This window comes from Mastomys coucha, unplaced genomic scaffold (genome assembly GCF_008632895.1).
Source record: "Mastomys coucha isolate ucsf_1 unplaced genomic scaffold, UCSF_Mcou_1 pScaffold4, whole genome shotgun sequence".
In the NCBI taxonomy this organism is placed as follows: domain Eukaryota; kingdom Metazoa; phylum Chordata; class Mammalia; order Rodentia; family Muridae; genus Mastomys; species Mastomys coucha.
In genome coordinates this window covers 49,339,340-49,355,068 of record NW_022196910.1, presented here as the reverse complement: position 1 = coordinate 49,355,068, position 15,729 = coordinate 49,339,340, and the positions used below count along the sequence as shown (strand labels likewise).

Here is a 15,729-nt window from a genome sequence, read left to right as displayed (position 1 = left end):
CAAATCAGGTTATCTTCTTCCTGTGGAAAAACACAAACGGCTCTCCTGGATCTTATTAAAATAGGATCTGGGCCTTTCCATTGACGGGTCAAAACATTTTTCTATTTTACCATCTCTTTTGGCCTGTCAGGTTTTGAGTAATGACGATTAGCAGCTGTATGCCCGTCATCATCTAAATTTAAAAAATTAAGAGTAAAGAGTACTATAGAGATAGTTACTCTTGGCACCGAGGGCAAAGCCTCTTCAATACCCCCTTTTTGTTTTATTAAATATGATTTGAGCGTACGGTGGGTGTGCTCTATGATATCTTTTCTTTGAGGCAAGACCTTCCATTGATATCTTTTATCAGGCTCAAGATGATTAACAGCGGGCAGGGTGAATGCAAACCTTTGTCTATCTTGGAGGCACAGAGCGATGGAAAAAAAAGTAATCTTTAATATCTAATATCAAGATTCTCCATTGTTTAGGTGCCACGGACCGGGATTTTTCTGTATAGTCCTGGCTGTCTTGGAACTCACTCTGTAGACCAGGCTGGCCTTGAACTCAGAAATCTGCCTGCCTCTGCCTCCCAAGTGTTGGGATTAAAGGCGTGCACCACCACCGCCCGGCTCTGTCTCGCAGGTACTGGGATTAAAGGTTTTTGACAAACACATTAGACACCAGTGTGTAAGGTCTGAGTGTATTTCTTTAAAAATGACATGAGGCTTTTACAATCATTGTAAAAGAGAAATAAAAAATCTGGCAGCTCAAAAGTTGAGGTACCTCTGAGGCTATCTGAAACATACTGGGTCTAAAACAGCAGCTATTTCCTCTGAACTGGTGCTGTATCTCCCCAGGCCCAAGTGTTTTGTGAGAGATACATGAATCTGAGTCCTAGCCCATCTAAGTTCTAGTACTAGGATTAAAGGCGTGTGCCACCAATGTTTGGCTCTTATGCTAAACAGGGGTTACAATATGAAAGGAAGCTAGCTCTGACTAAGGTGACCTTGGCTTAGAAGCCAGGTGTAGATAGTTCCTCTTCAGTTTGTTGTTTTGGTTACAGACTAGGTGGGCCTAGTTAAGCTTTGGTTCCCTGCTCCCAACGCTGGAGGCTAATAGTTTGAATGGCTTAACATTCTAAGCCAGAGTTTGACTCGGACTTGAAACATTGGTGAAGGTCAGAAAACCTTCTCTCTTTTTTTTTTAGCTGTTAAAGAAAATGATATCTTGGTGAGCTCCTAGCACACTAGTACGAGGACATATCTGGGCCACCACCAGCATCTTCAAACACTGGAAAGGCACGCAAGAGTTTACTCTCATCTCCTCCAGACAAAAAGGAATCCGAACAGCGTCCATCAGTGTACAGCAGGGGTGTACCTGGAAAAGTAGGCGGGACAGCATAAAGTATTTTGTAGCTCTGATCTCCCTTTCGCTTTAGATTCTGGAGAGGCAGTGAATGTTCATTTAGATGATACCTCTCTTCTTTATAGCAAGCCGCTTCTCTCTCTAAGTCTTCCTCTCTTGACGGGCTCAACTCTTCAGAGCTATCAGGCTCAAGGGGCTTCCGTCTCAAAGCTCTATCTCTTTCTCTACTTTTCTCTCCCAGGGCGTCCTTTTTCTTATCTCTCACTTCTACAAGTCCAGCGGAAGGGCCTATACTCTTTTCTTCTCTTTTCTCCCCTTTCTCCTGGCTAGCCTCTACTCTCCCATATTTTTTCTCTCTTTTATTCTGGCTAGCCCCCACTCTCCCCTCTGTTTCTGACATGTTATCTTGTAACTCCTCAAGTGCCCTCTGTCCCAACATGCTACAGAGGCAAGGAATTTCTCATCTTCCAGGCAAGAATGTATCAAATGTCAAATGGACATTGTAACAAGCGCCATTAGCACAATTACCAGGGCTTTGGCCGCGCTCTCTAACCTTGAGGAAGGGTTGGAGGAATTAAAATCAAGCAGCATGCCTCTCAGAGCTCACTCTGTCCTGTAGTTCTGAAACTTACCAGCTGTTGTAAGGTTCTCTTGGCATCCCGGGTTTCGGCACCAGTTGTAGCCCGCGCAGTCTTCTCGCCGGGAAGAAGACACGCGGACACTAGGTTCCTTCTGTAGCAACTGTTTATTTGTCTCTATCTATAGGGAAAAAGGGGTCGAACCCAAAATCTGTACTGCTTATATACACCACAGTGCAGGGTATCTGCCCACAGCGTGGTGTGTCTGTTCATGATTGGCTGTTCGCTCATTACCCTACGTAACGCCCCAGGATGGGCCGTGACATGGCGTCTTTTCACTCTACGCACATGCGCAAACAGTTGTTTAGGCGCCATCTTGCCATGGCGAATGCCTCTCAAGATTCACGGCTCTCTACAGGGAAGATGCATGAAGCTCTGTTTCCTTCCACAGTTCATAAAGGAACTGAGGAAGGAAGCTAGAACACAACAAGGGCCTGACAAAGTAAGATAGAAAATAATAGAAAGAGCCTTTTTAAAATTCTGTGGCAGAGGAGAAAGAGATAGAAAGACTCCATTAGCGCCCACATAGTGCACTGAGAGACAAACCTGTGGGTTCCCTTTTCTCCCTCACTGCCCCACCAACTCTCCCTTCCCCTGGGAACATGGCTTGTGTTATTAAGCATTTTAGTTGGATGGGTTAATATTCAAGCCTTCTTACACATCACTCTTCAAGTTCCTAGACCAATGTTGCTATCTAACCATTTGGTTATTCAACGCTATTTTGAGATATTAGTTTCACCATAAATGCAAACTTTGGCATTTGCTTTTCTTATTAATTTCTTTTTCTAGCTTTTCTCTCTGCACATGGTATTATCAGAGTCCTGGGGTAGTCCAACTCTGTGGGTCTTAACCAATTAGAGATGGTCATTCATCCAAAATCCAAACATAAAACATCATGGTGAAAAACTGGTAAAGGACCTTTAATCATTATGGCTATGCATGCCAGTGAGACAAAAGGACTACATCCTTCAGGCCTTCCTTTAGACAACTGAGAGAGAATCTTGAAAGTCACTATTTTCTAGTCGATTTCTTTTTTAGGTGGAGTTTACTAATGAGGGCACTGAAGAACACTATATAAAAAAACATATTTGACAGGGGAGCTGGGCCCATAAAATCTCAGCAGCATGCTGTCTGAACAAGACTGAACATCTTTAACACCAGTTGACATGCCAAAGTGGATGAAGGGAATCTCACAAGCCACGTTTTTTTAATTGCCCAGACGAGGAGGACCAGTTTCCTCCAGAGATAAGGCCCCTGATAGGTTCCAGGCCCAAGTGGTCATGCCTAAGCATACACACACACACACAAACGCACACATACACACACACGCACACAAATGCACTCACAGGAGAAACACCAAAGAACTCAACAGACTGTGTTTATTTATACAAGTGTCTATATTATATATATATATATATATATATATATATATATATATATATATAATAATTAAAGAAGAACAGCTCATGAATTTAAAGGAGGTAGAGGAACACAAGGAGTTGGGAGAAGAAAGGAAAGAATGGAAATGATATAGACTACTCATGTATGACATTCTGAAAAAAACAAAACAAAACATTTTTTTATAGTCCCAATCCTGAAAAAAAAAAAAAAACTTTTAATGTGGTAACTTAAACCAGAAACGAATCTTATTCTTTCTTCCTTTTGTGTATCTAATTAAATTTATATTCTATTGTAGGCAAAAATTACTATAGCTAAAGTCTCATGATTTTTGCATTTTATTTTTTTATCATTCATAGATGCATGAATAGGGCTCAGCTGTTAGACTAGCAAGAGAAATTAAAAATGCATATTTACTGAGATTTTGACTTTGCAACTGAATAGCCAAGACTCTTGGGGAAAGTGTTAAATAAAAGACAGAATAATTTCACAGCAAAGTTCCAGGAAAAGACTTTTAGTTATTGTCAGTAAGTGACAAGCCTTCATTGTTCACTTCTATGATTATATAATATTTGCCTAAGCTCAACATTCAGACATTTGCTTGTTGCAGATAATAATGCACCAGAAGTGCAATCGTCATAATGAAAAACTGAAGCTGAAGCTCATACGTGCATTTTCTTCCATGTGCAAAGTGGCCATCCGACTTACCATAGTAGTCAGGAATGCATTATTAAATTTCTACCACATTAGTAAGTTTAGAGGTTTCAAGTATTTTGTATACTTCAGCCAGACATTCACTGTCATTTGCTGGCACATGCTTATTCACAGTACTTCTTTACCTATGATTTATATCTGTAAAACTTATACCAAATACTGTGCTTTCTCTTTACTTTTATTTTTGTATTTTTAGTTGCATGTATACATCCTTGCGGGTTTGCACACACGAGAGCTGTGCCCACAGAGGCCAAAAGAAGGAACTGGATCTTCTTCAGCTAGAGTCGCAGGAGGTTGTAAACTGTCCAACCTGCATATTGAGGGTTGAACTGTGGTCTTCTGCAAAAACAGAATTTGCTTTTGACAGCTGACCATCTCTCCATCCTGGAATATTATTTTTGTTCTCCTTACTCGGGTTTTCTTTTCTGTGGTGGGATGAAGCCCATAGCCAGTAGACAAGGGCTCTGCCATATACACCCATCCCCAACCCCCGCACTATTCTTTTACTCTTGACATTAGTGATTTGTGTTCTTTTGGTCTTCTGCTTTAGCTCAGATGGTTTGTCATTTTGTTACTTTGTTACTGTGTTCATTGTCCCTATCATAGCTCTGTGGGGTTCTATTTGTATTCTCATCTTCACTGGTGCCTTCCCTCCATTGCTTTTAGATTCAATTGTGCTGTTTTCCAGATTCTTAGAGTAAAAGTGTCAATACATAGTTTTTAAACTTCCTTCATTCTTAGGGAAAGCATTTGAAGCCATAAAGTTTGTTCCACATGTGCCAATAATCCCAACACTGGAGAGGGTGAATCAGAATCATCCAAGCTCAAGACCAGGTTGGGGTTTACAGTAAGATGCTATTGCATTGATAAATTTTTCTAAGCTTTGTTTCAAGCCACTTTTTATGCATGTATTTTACATTATATATTATGTTGTAAATATAATATATTTTCTCTAGCATTGTTAAAATTTTTTGTTCCTCCTTGTAAACTATTTACTAAATAGTCCATGAAAACAATTCCAATTCTTTGACTTTTAGGGTATTTAGAGAACTATTGCTTATTTCCCAATATGTAGCATGGCTTTCTGGATGTCTTGGGTTTCCTTGTTCCCAATGTGGACCCACTGTAGCCCAAGAACATTCCTGAATGACTTCTGTTTAAAATTGCTAGATCTTTCGTCCTGAGTCAATGTATTGGTTCAATACATCCTGGATTAAAAAAAAACAAAACAAAACAAAACAAAACAAAACAAACAAAAAAAAAAACACAAGTACTTGAAAAGAATGTACTCTCTATTGGAAATTGTAGTCCTCTTCAAACATGTTAGAAAAAAGTAGTCAATCATATAGTCAGAAATTATACATTTTACTAATTCCCCATGAACATAATCTATAAATTATGAGAGGTTTTTGATTGATTGTTTTATTTTGTTTTTTTTATGTATGTGAGTACACTGTAGCTATCTCCAGACACACCAGAGAGGGCATCAGATCCCACTACAGATGGTTGTGAGCCACCATGTGGTTGCTGGGAATTGAACTCAGGCCCTCTGGGAAAGTAGTCAGTGTCTTAACCATTGAACCATTTCTCCAGCCCCACAAGAGGTTTTTATAATTAACAAAATTAACTGTAGACTTGTCTACATCTTCCTTTAATTCTATCAACATTTATTTTATGAGTTTTGAAGACCATTATTGAGTATATACATATGTATGATGTTTATATCTTCTGGATAGATTTATCCAAGATGCTTTTTTATCTATAGATATTTTTGTCTTAAAGTTTTCCTTATTTGATAGTAATATAATAATCAGCTTTCATGAATTTACTTTTATATGAAAAAATGTTTGTACAGCTAACTTATGTTCAGCCTAGCTATGTGTTGCATTTTGAGTGCACTCCTTCAGAGGACACACAGTTGTATCTTATTCTTTCATCTTCTGGGAGAGAAATCTATTTAAATATTGTTGTTTCAATCACTGAAACATAATGCAAATGTTTATGGTTTTTATTATTTTCTTTTTCTCTAGCTTAATTCTATTTGTTCCATGTCTTTGGTCTTCTTAGTAACCAAATTTTCCTTTAGAAACATATGTTAATTTATTTAGTTACTATTCTTAGTGAGTACTTTAGGACTTGTACTAGAAATCTTCAAATTTTCATATTCTCTCTGGTTCCAATATTGTCTTCCTTTACTTAAGGTATAGAAACATCGAATGTCAATTTGAGTCCAACTCTTCCTTTATGCTGTATCACTAAAAGGCATTCAAAGGGCTGCTCACATTTCAGTTCTTGGGCCAAAATTCATAAAAATGGGGAAATTACGAGTGCTATTACTTTTCTCAATTATTAACTATTCCAGTCTATCTGCCTTTGATCTCCTTCTAGTATCTTCAATTTTTAAAAAATATTTTTGCATAATCATGTCATATAATTGTGTTGATCCTACATAGTTTTGTTATTAATTGAATTTTGAACTGAAGAAAACCACGGCTGTGTTAAAGATTATACGTGGTGACTAATGACTAAAGCTTCATGATTCTAGAGAGGTGGTATACTGCAGATACAGAAACAAAGATGTCTTGAGCTATCTTCAGTCCCCTTTGCAGCCATCATTGTCTACCTTCACGTCTGACTTTGAATCCTTTCACCTATTTTGTAAAACATTTTGAATATATTTACTTAGCCAGACTCTAGTTTCCACTAAGAATATAATACTAACATCCAGTATCATTTGATGTATATAGCAGATATGACCCCTTCTGCCTGGGATCCCCTCCAATATATTTGATAAATGCCTTGATTCTGAGTCTCTGTTCTGTGAGTATGACAGTTTCTGCAACTGTTTCTGTGTCATAACACTCTTTCAGGGCAATCCTGATCCATGCCCCCGGGCCACGGTCATGTACTGATCCATGTTCCCAGGCCACGGTCATGCACTGATCCATGTTCCCAGGCCACGGTCATGCACTGATCCATGTTCCCAGGCCACAGTCATGCACTGATCCATGTTCCCAGGCCACGGTCATGCACTAATCCATGTTCCCAGGCCATGGTCATGCACTGATCCATGTTCCCAGGCCACGGTCATGCATATCTGGCTTAGGGGGCATTGTCTCTTCATTCTTTTGAGGCAAAAGCTGTGTTTTTGCATGATAGGATTATTTATGATATGTTTATTAATGTTCAATTTTACTACATTTTGACAGTGATAATTAACCATGTAAACACAAATTACTTCAGCCAAGAAGTAATCTTCTCATCTTCTCAGGTGGCTATAAAGTAGTGTATGATTAGTGAAATGATGAATGTTATTTAGACATGTTAACAAGCTATGTCCCCAGGACCTGTAACAAATTATTGAAATACAAAAGTTAACATGTCCTACAGAGGAAGATCAAAAAAAAAAAAAAAAACCCCAAAAAAAACCAAAAAAAAAAAAAAACGGTTGAAGAAACAAGGGAAGAGCACTGAAAGATGACGACAGTTAATTCTGAGGCTTCCTCATTGGCATGAACGTCTCTGCATCTCTGCCATCCTGCTCCTGGTGGATGGAGATGACCTCGAAGGCTTTCTTTGTAGATGTGTGCTTCCACTATGGAGCAAACTTCTTTACTCACTGAGCTTCTTCTATGCCTGCCAGTTCTTACAATATTAAGCTTACATGTTAGGCAGTGGCATCATCTACCCTCCTGTACCAGGATCCTCTTTCAGAAAATAACAATGGTAAAAGAAGGGGCCGGGAAGTTGGCTCAGTCAAGGACCTCTCACACAACCAGAAGGACCTGGGTTTGGGTCCTTAAAACACACATTAAAAAGCCAGATGTTATGTCCCAGAACTGGGTGAGGGAGGTACAGACTGGATGAACTCTGAGGTTCATTGGCCAGCCACTCTAACCAATCAATGACCTTTGGTTTTAGTTAAAAACTTTGTCTGAAAACTAAAGTTGGGGAAAGCCATCCAATGTTAAACTGAGCCCTTTATACCAAGAGGAACACCTGTGTACGCACCTACACAGGCATGTACATGACACACAACACCACATACAAAAGAAAAGTGAGAATGAACCAACTTCTTACAGAGCATACTGTAGAAACTGTTCAGAGGACTTAGCACAATGAAGGCTCTAAGTCCTAGAATTAAGCCAGTGGCTCTCAATCTTCCTAATGCAGCAACCCTTTATACAGCTCCTAATGGTGTGGTGACCCCCAACCATGAAGTTATTTTCGTTGCTACTTCCTGACTGTAACTTTGCTGTTGTTATGAACTATAATGGAAATATCTGTGTTTTCTGATGGCCTTAGACCACCCCAAAGGAAGGGTCCTTTGACCCCAAAGGAATCACGATCCACAGGTTGAGAAACACTGTTCTGTAATTTCTAGGAAGCAGGCAGACTCTAAGTGTCTAGCACTGCATTTGTGTGGTTCTTGACTCAAACAATCAGAGTTTTATTAGAGAAATAACCAATGGACCAATCCATAGAGGCTGGATTGTTTGTAAAACGTACTTGCACAACAAATCATATTTCTCCAGTAGCTTTGAGCAGGAGGGGTAACCATTTTTATTCATCCTAAACTTATTTATCCTGCAATATAAGACATTCTGTAAAAGCACCAGCTGCAACCTGAGGCTAGATGACTCAGCCATTAAGAACTGGATGGACAGGGGCTCTGAAATGAGACCTGGGCTGTGACTTCAGGAAATTGCTTAACATTTCCACCTTTTGATGTCTTCCTCTGTAAATGACCACAATAACTCCTGGGTTCCCAGAGCTGGACTGTGATTACATCACAGCACTGGCCTTGCCTTTGCCCTTGGTGTGCTGTCATTTCCTCTTCCTCTCAGCATTAGTTTCGGTTCCATTCTGATTCCTTCATTTTCTTTAGTCCCTCGAATTCTCCAACTAAAGAACTTAATAGTCAAAGTCTATCTTCATTTACCAGTCCCTGAGGCACAGTGACAAGTTCACAGGATAACTGTAGCCATCACTTGTCAGCAATGGTTAAGTGTCTTGAGCTGTAGAAGCCCGTCTATCTAGGCCAGAGGGTTCCTGATAAAAACCACTAAAGCTAAGTTCAACTTCTTGTGTTTGTTATTAATATTTTATTTAAAATTATTGGAGCCAGGTGTCGGAGTTCATACTTACAAACCCTACACTCTGAGGGTCTGACAATAGGATCATGAGGTTTAAGGCCAGCCGAGGATATAAATGAAGAAATAAGGAACTGTTGTTGGTGATGTTTGTGTGCACTTGAATGCATACAGTGACCAGGTTCCAGCTTGTTGCTTCTCTTAGCTACAGCAGAACATTCAGCAGAGAAGGAATTGCTTGTCCTGAGAAGGAAGCCTGTTCTGTCCCGTAGAACAGTTGAGAACCCGAGACCTCTCATCTTTAAACACAGCCAAAGTTGTTTGTCCTAAGCACTCCTCTTTCTTCCTCTCCCTCAGTTAAACAAGTAACTCTTCACTCCTCTCCTCAGTCTCTTGAGATATTTCTGTCACATTAATGTTCCCATTTGCAAAGAGGTTTCTACCCTCTGCCTCCATGCAATTATGCTGTGTATCCCTTGCAGTCAAAGCAGTGCCAAAGGAACTTATTAATGATACTTAAATCTGTCTGGGCAGCTGCTTAAATTTCCTACCCTAGTTTTTAAGCTGTTTTATTTGTAACTAACATGTCCCTGAATCCCATTCACTAATTAAAGAATATTTTGAGTGCCCTGCTGGGGGCTCCCTTACAGATGGCTTTGATTCTAGATAGGAGGAATATTGAAATGAATGTGAGAGTTGTGGTATTGTAGGTTTTCTCTCTAATCAAGAAAAAGATTGATGATAAATTAGTTTCTATGAAAACAGAGAAGGCCGCTTCAACATTTGGAATTATATATAAACTGTCATGGGTCTATTGAAAGAGGCAAGGATGGGCATGGTTAAGAGAAGGAAACTTCACAGCTCTACTCTTCCTTCAGGCAGAGCCAGTGGAGGCTGAGGCACCGATGAAGACACAGGAGAGTGAGAAGTGAACCGATGCCCCATACCTGGAGAGCGCACCAGAGGGAGAAGAGGCTGTGGGGTTCCTTCAGCTATAGCCTATTTCAGGAATAAAAGGATGATTGACTTGTGGCATCCACACAGATCATTTAAGACATTTCCACCAAGTACTATATCCCCCGAGATAGTTCAGCAAAATGTGGAAATGCAAATAGTCATGATTATAGGCAGATCAATAGGGGGTCACCAGTTCTAGATGGAGACTTAGAGTTTGTCCTTGAGAAAAGCACTTTGCCCAATGTTCGCCCTCACTGGGGTGTGATAGGAATAATGCCAGTGCCAATTTAGAAAACAAAGGCCACTCCTACATTTGTGGGAAACACTGAAGTAAAATGGAAATACGGAATGAAAGCACTAAACAATTAAAGTAAACCTAAAGCCACAGCAGCCCAATTAACCTTCAGCACATATAAAATGCATGCAAAATTGACTTCCAAAGTCCCTGCACGCCCTCTCTGACCTTTATAGAGGAAAGACCTACTCTGCAGCACCCTTTGGATCTGCACAAAGCCACAAACAAGTGCACACGTGTTCATGCACCCCCATACTCCTACCTAGAAAATCAGCCCTTCTGCAGTCAATTAACTCCTTCATGTCAAGAGGGTGAGTTTCGCTGCTGCAGGCTACACAGATGAATTCATTTCCCTAACTACCAAAGTTAAGATATCATTATTGAAGCAAAGCCCAAGACAGAGGCCTGGACAGCCCGTGTTCTCTAGGGCTTCCAACCTTACACACTATGTCTTTCTCTCTTGGGTCTTTAGCTCTGCCTATATTAAATCTTGCCTTTATATTAAAACTCCATAATAAAAGTGGTGAAGCTGCCAGGTCCTCCTTTCTGTCTTCATGTTTCCACTTGCAAATAGCCCGGTACCTCCTGCCCCACAGAAATGGACATCAAACATTCAGAAAGACTGACAGCAGAGTGAGGGGAAAATTTGGAAATGTACTATTTTCCCATTACAGTGGAACTGTGAGCATGTTTTCTACCTGTGCAGTGATGCAGCGTAAGAACTGGATATCTTTAGGCATAATTGTTAATGTTTTTTGGCATGGAGAGAGCACAGGTTGGCATGTTTAAAATGGCCAATCAGATAGGCCTCAAGTGCTGTCTGCAGAAGACATAGCTGTGGCCTGGAAGCACTGTTTTTGAGGTCCTGAGCCATTTCTCACATCAGAGACTGCATCACATTCATTGACTGACAAATCTCCCAGTAACAACGCTGCTTCGTGCCTCTCACAGGATGAATGCTCTCACAAGAGGCTTTTATAGACAAAATGTCCTGGGTGCTTTCCCATTGCGTTTTCAGGTACTTGGCTTATTGATGCCATGGTAAAACTTTATTCTCCTTCTGTTTGGGTTGGAGCTGGGCAAGCTACAAGCAGTGGCATTAGCCGCAGTGGCCCAGAAGCAGTGAACATTCCCAAGTGTGATTTGGACTTTTGTTTTGCTTTAAAGGCTACAACACATGATTTGGCAACTTTGGAAGATTGATGAGCTCCTGGGTGAGAGCTAACAGGCCACTTGTTTAGGACAGGCAGTAGCTGCATTGTAACTAAGATCACATCTCCTGGCAAGCTCAGACCACTGCCAAAGCCCGGTGGCCCAGTGGTTAGAACTCACAAAGATGAAGCACAAGTAAACTTTAGATGCAACTGTCAGGCTGTTTGTCTGTAGGAGCTTGTGGTCTGTATATGTTCACATTTCTACCAATTACGTGACTTAGTAAAGCTACACCCTCTTTAGAGTCTTGTTAGCTTTCTGAACGTGTATTATGTAGGGATTTCCCCTATACCTAGTTCCAGCAGAGCATGCTGGTCATTCACCAAATAGACATCTCCACTTTTCTCTGCATTAACAAAAAGGGGGGGGGCGGTGGTGGTGCACGCCTTTAATCCCAGCACTTGGGAGGCAGAGGCAGGCAGATTTCTGAGTTCGAGGCCAGCCTGGGCTACAGAGTGAGTTCCAGGACAGCCAGGGCTACACAGAGAAACCCTGTCTCGAAAAACCAAAAAAAAAAAAGACTCTCATGATGTATGCAAATTCAAAATGGATATGTGAGGGTCAAGAGAAGGTACGCATTATTGTGGAATATTTAGCCTTTGACTTTCAATCTTCTCACTTTACTGTCTGTTTTATACCTTACAAATAAAGAATATCCTCGAGGGCTCATGTATAGCAACTAATTAACTGTTATTGATGGCAAGGATATCTTGGGTCCTCATTTTGTACAGCAATTATTTATGAAGGTCATGTTATTAATGACATGTTTTATATACAAATAATGTGCTAGCCCTAGAAAGGGCCATTTGTGGATAAAATTGTGTGTCTTGCTGCCTTACACATGAGTTCCTCTTATCTGCTACTCTGCCTACAACACACTGTGGTTCTTCTTGTTCCAGGGAGAGACAGACAAAGATACTGAACTCACCAGGCATGGGCTCAATGAGTCAGGAGGAAATGATAGACAGTGAAGGGCACATATAGGAAACCATGTACAAATGGACTATGCAGCCCTACAGTGCTCACTACTACTTAGAAACACAACGATGGTATAAGATAGGGGGTGACTGACAGGTCAGAGGATGTCTGTGGCTATTATAGATGTGACCAACAGGAAAAGCATTTTCAGAAAAGGCAAGAATTGGTTAGACATAAACACTACAAAGGAAACGTCATGCAGGACATCACTGCAAGCAGATAAGACAGCTTCTGCAAATCCACACCAAGAAGGCAAGGCTTGTTTGCTGAGCATGGGGACAAAGAGAAGACCCTTGGGGGTGGAGGAGCTTGAGTTACACTCTAATTGCATTGGGAACTTTTGGAGTTGCTGAGGAGGGGGGTGACATGCTATGGTTGCTATTTTCAATAAACTCCCATCAGTTGCCCCATGGGTAAAACAGGAGGCAGACACAGGATGGAAAAGCAGTTGGTGAGACCACCCTGAGACTACAGGGATGAAGAATTGGTAAGAATTGCAGAGTCAGGAAGAACAGGTCCATTCAAGTTTGGACAAGGATTTAGACATAGATTTTATGAACTTTGCATCAAATATTGTCAAGGGGTAGGTGACCAAGGAATGAAAAGACTCAAAACTGGACTCCCGTGTCTTCTTCACATGCTGCAGAGACAGAAGCATGGTGAACCTCACACAGAAAAGGTGAAGCTCCTTTCTTAAGCTTCTGTGTGGTGCTATCAGAAATCCATTCCTGGGCAGGGTGAGTGTGTACTTTCGGATGAACGAGCTGTGCAAATGCATCCTGTAATGAGGGCAGCTTCTCAGGCTGGAGCAGGGGACTTGCTCATCAAAGAATTTTACAAAATTAGTTGAGGGCCATGTCTCAGCAGCTGATGGCACTTCCTGGTAAACCTGAGTTCAATCCCTGGAACCCACTTGTTAGAAGTGAACTGGCTCATGTGAGTTTTCCTCCCACCTCTACACATGTGTTGTAGATATGCACACACAAGTGTTAAAGTAGCCAAAGATAGCTGAATCCTGTGGAAAGAATATCTTATGTTTATATGGATGTATCACCTGTCAGTTAAAAATCCTATGGCCCATGGCTTATGCAGGAAATGGGAGGTGGGACATCCGTGAGGCAGAAAGAACCCTGAGATAGAGCCAGGAGGAATGATACACCTAGGAAGGTTTGAGTGAATTTACATATCTTCATTTGTAAATGAAGATTTACAAATGACACTTTTTGTAAAGTGGTTTTCTTTATTATAAATGTAACAATGAATTAATCAGACATCTGTATTTCTTTACCTTATGTTAGTACCCAGTAATCACACAGAGAAATCAAGAATTATTTAAAACTGTACCCCAATAGCCTAGCAGTTAAATGATCTACCTTAACCTCCTATGCTAATCTGGCCACCTCCCAGCCCCATCCCATGACACTTCCATATCATTATTGACCTGATTCTTAGGACTTCAGTGTGTTTCCATGATCTCTCTATGGACCTCTTCCTCATGGCTCTAAATCCTCCATCATCATCCTCTTCTTCCTCCTCCTCCTTCCTCTCTCTCTCTCTCTCTCTCTCTCTCTCTCTCTCTTTCTCTCTCTCTCTCTCTTTCTCTTCCCCCCCCCACTCCTTCCTCTGGCTGGCAGACTTCTTGCCCTTTTCTCTATTCTGCCCAGACATTTCTTGACAAGGCAGAGAATAAAAGGTAAGAGTCAAGAGATTCTTGGTATAAACATTACAAAAAAAAGTTTAGATTGAAACAAGAGAGGAGAGCAGAGAAGTCAGCATTTGAATACCACAAGGGTAAACTTTACACAGTGTACAAAAACATTATGTCTATAGAACCCAAACTTTGAAATAAGAAATACATACTTTTTCCCAACAGCTACATCTCCTACAGGGTCCATTCTGAATACACATGTAAAGTACTCATATTAGCAAGGAGACTGGATCAGACGCAGGACATCTTCTTTAATAGTCCCCATCCCCTAGTTGGTTCCTTCAGTGTCCATGTTGTCGCTGCACCTGGAGACCAGGGCCTTGCTCCCTTTCTAATTACTATGTCCTTGTTCAACTGTCACATGACGGACATTGTGACTTCTTCCATTGTGACACTATCGCTAAGGTGCTATTTTCTCCCAGCTCTTGGCAAACCTCTTCTTAGCAAGTTTTTACTCCTCTGTGCCATGCATATTTCATGAATAAAGCAAATCAGCCAATGTCCACATCAGTGACTATTTAACAATGGAACTGCCATGGAAGTGGAGTATGGACTCTGGCTGACGGCGCTTCTCCATGTTCTCTGGCTTCTAGACTCATGCGTCTACAAACAAACCCTCTCAGGCTCCTTCTGTACAATGAGCTATGACAAACACCTGTTTGGAATTTAACCCACAGTTATGCATTTGCATATATTCATACACATTTGATATAAATACATAAGAGATGTTCAGATTTTTCTCACTCATGATCCTCTTTTGCCCAAGAAATGTCTAAACAACTTTTATTATGTAGGTAGAAAAAATGTATCAAGCAAATATGCTCTGATAATAATTCATAAATTTGTTAAAGCAGCTCCTCAGCATGTACATCATGTTACCAGCTACTAAAGAAGAAAGTAAATTTGCATCTGATCAGATGAATATGTGTGTTTATTTTGTGTAAACAATTACACTGCAGCTAAATGTTTCATGATGCAGGACAGAGCATTTCAGCATTTTTCAGAGTAAACGAATTTTTTTTATTTTTCTAATTGTCAATGCTGATAATACCACATTGCATAAATATAAAGTATAAAATAGTATACTTGAATACTTGAAGTATACTTAAAAAGAAGTATATTGCAGAAATTGTTGGAAATCCTAATCTCAAACCAAAATATACTGAATATTTTTATGATGTTCAAGTTAACGACTCAAATAACAATTTTTAAAAATCAAATATTTTAACACAGTGAACAGCCAAAGATATACTAATTTGATATGTACATGCTGAGGAATAAGAGTAAAGAACTATATAAAAGTCTTCATTTTCCATATGAAGCCATTGACGCTTCTACCAGAACAGAAAAAGCAAACTACTACACTTTATAACATAATAGTCTCTGATCAGA

General features: G+C 40.3%; 1 long non-coding RNA gene across 1 annotated transcript; it reads right to left on the bottom strand.

Moving 5' to 3' along the window:
• Positions 1-2,070: 2,070 nt before the first annotated feature.
• LOC116076356 lies at positions 2,071-14,654 on the bottom strand. Its single transcript, XR_004112914.1, has 2 exons — positions 14,490-14,654; positions 2,071-2,103 (listed from the first exon to the last, which is right to left on the bottom strand). It is a non-coding gene; the product is annotated as an uncharacterized LOC116076356 (long non-coding RNA).
• Positions 14,655-15,729: the final 1,075 nt, after the last annotated feature.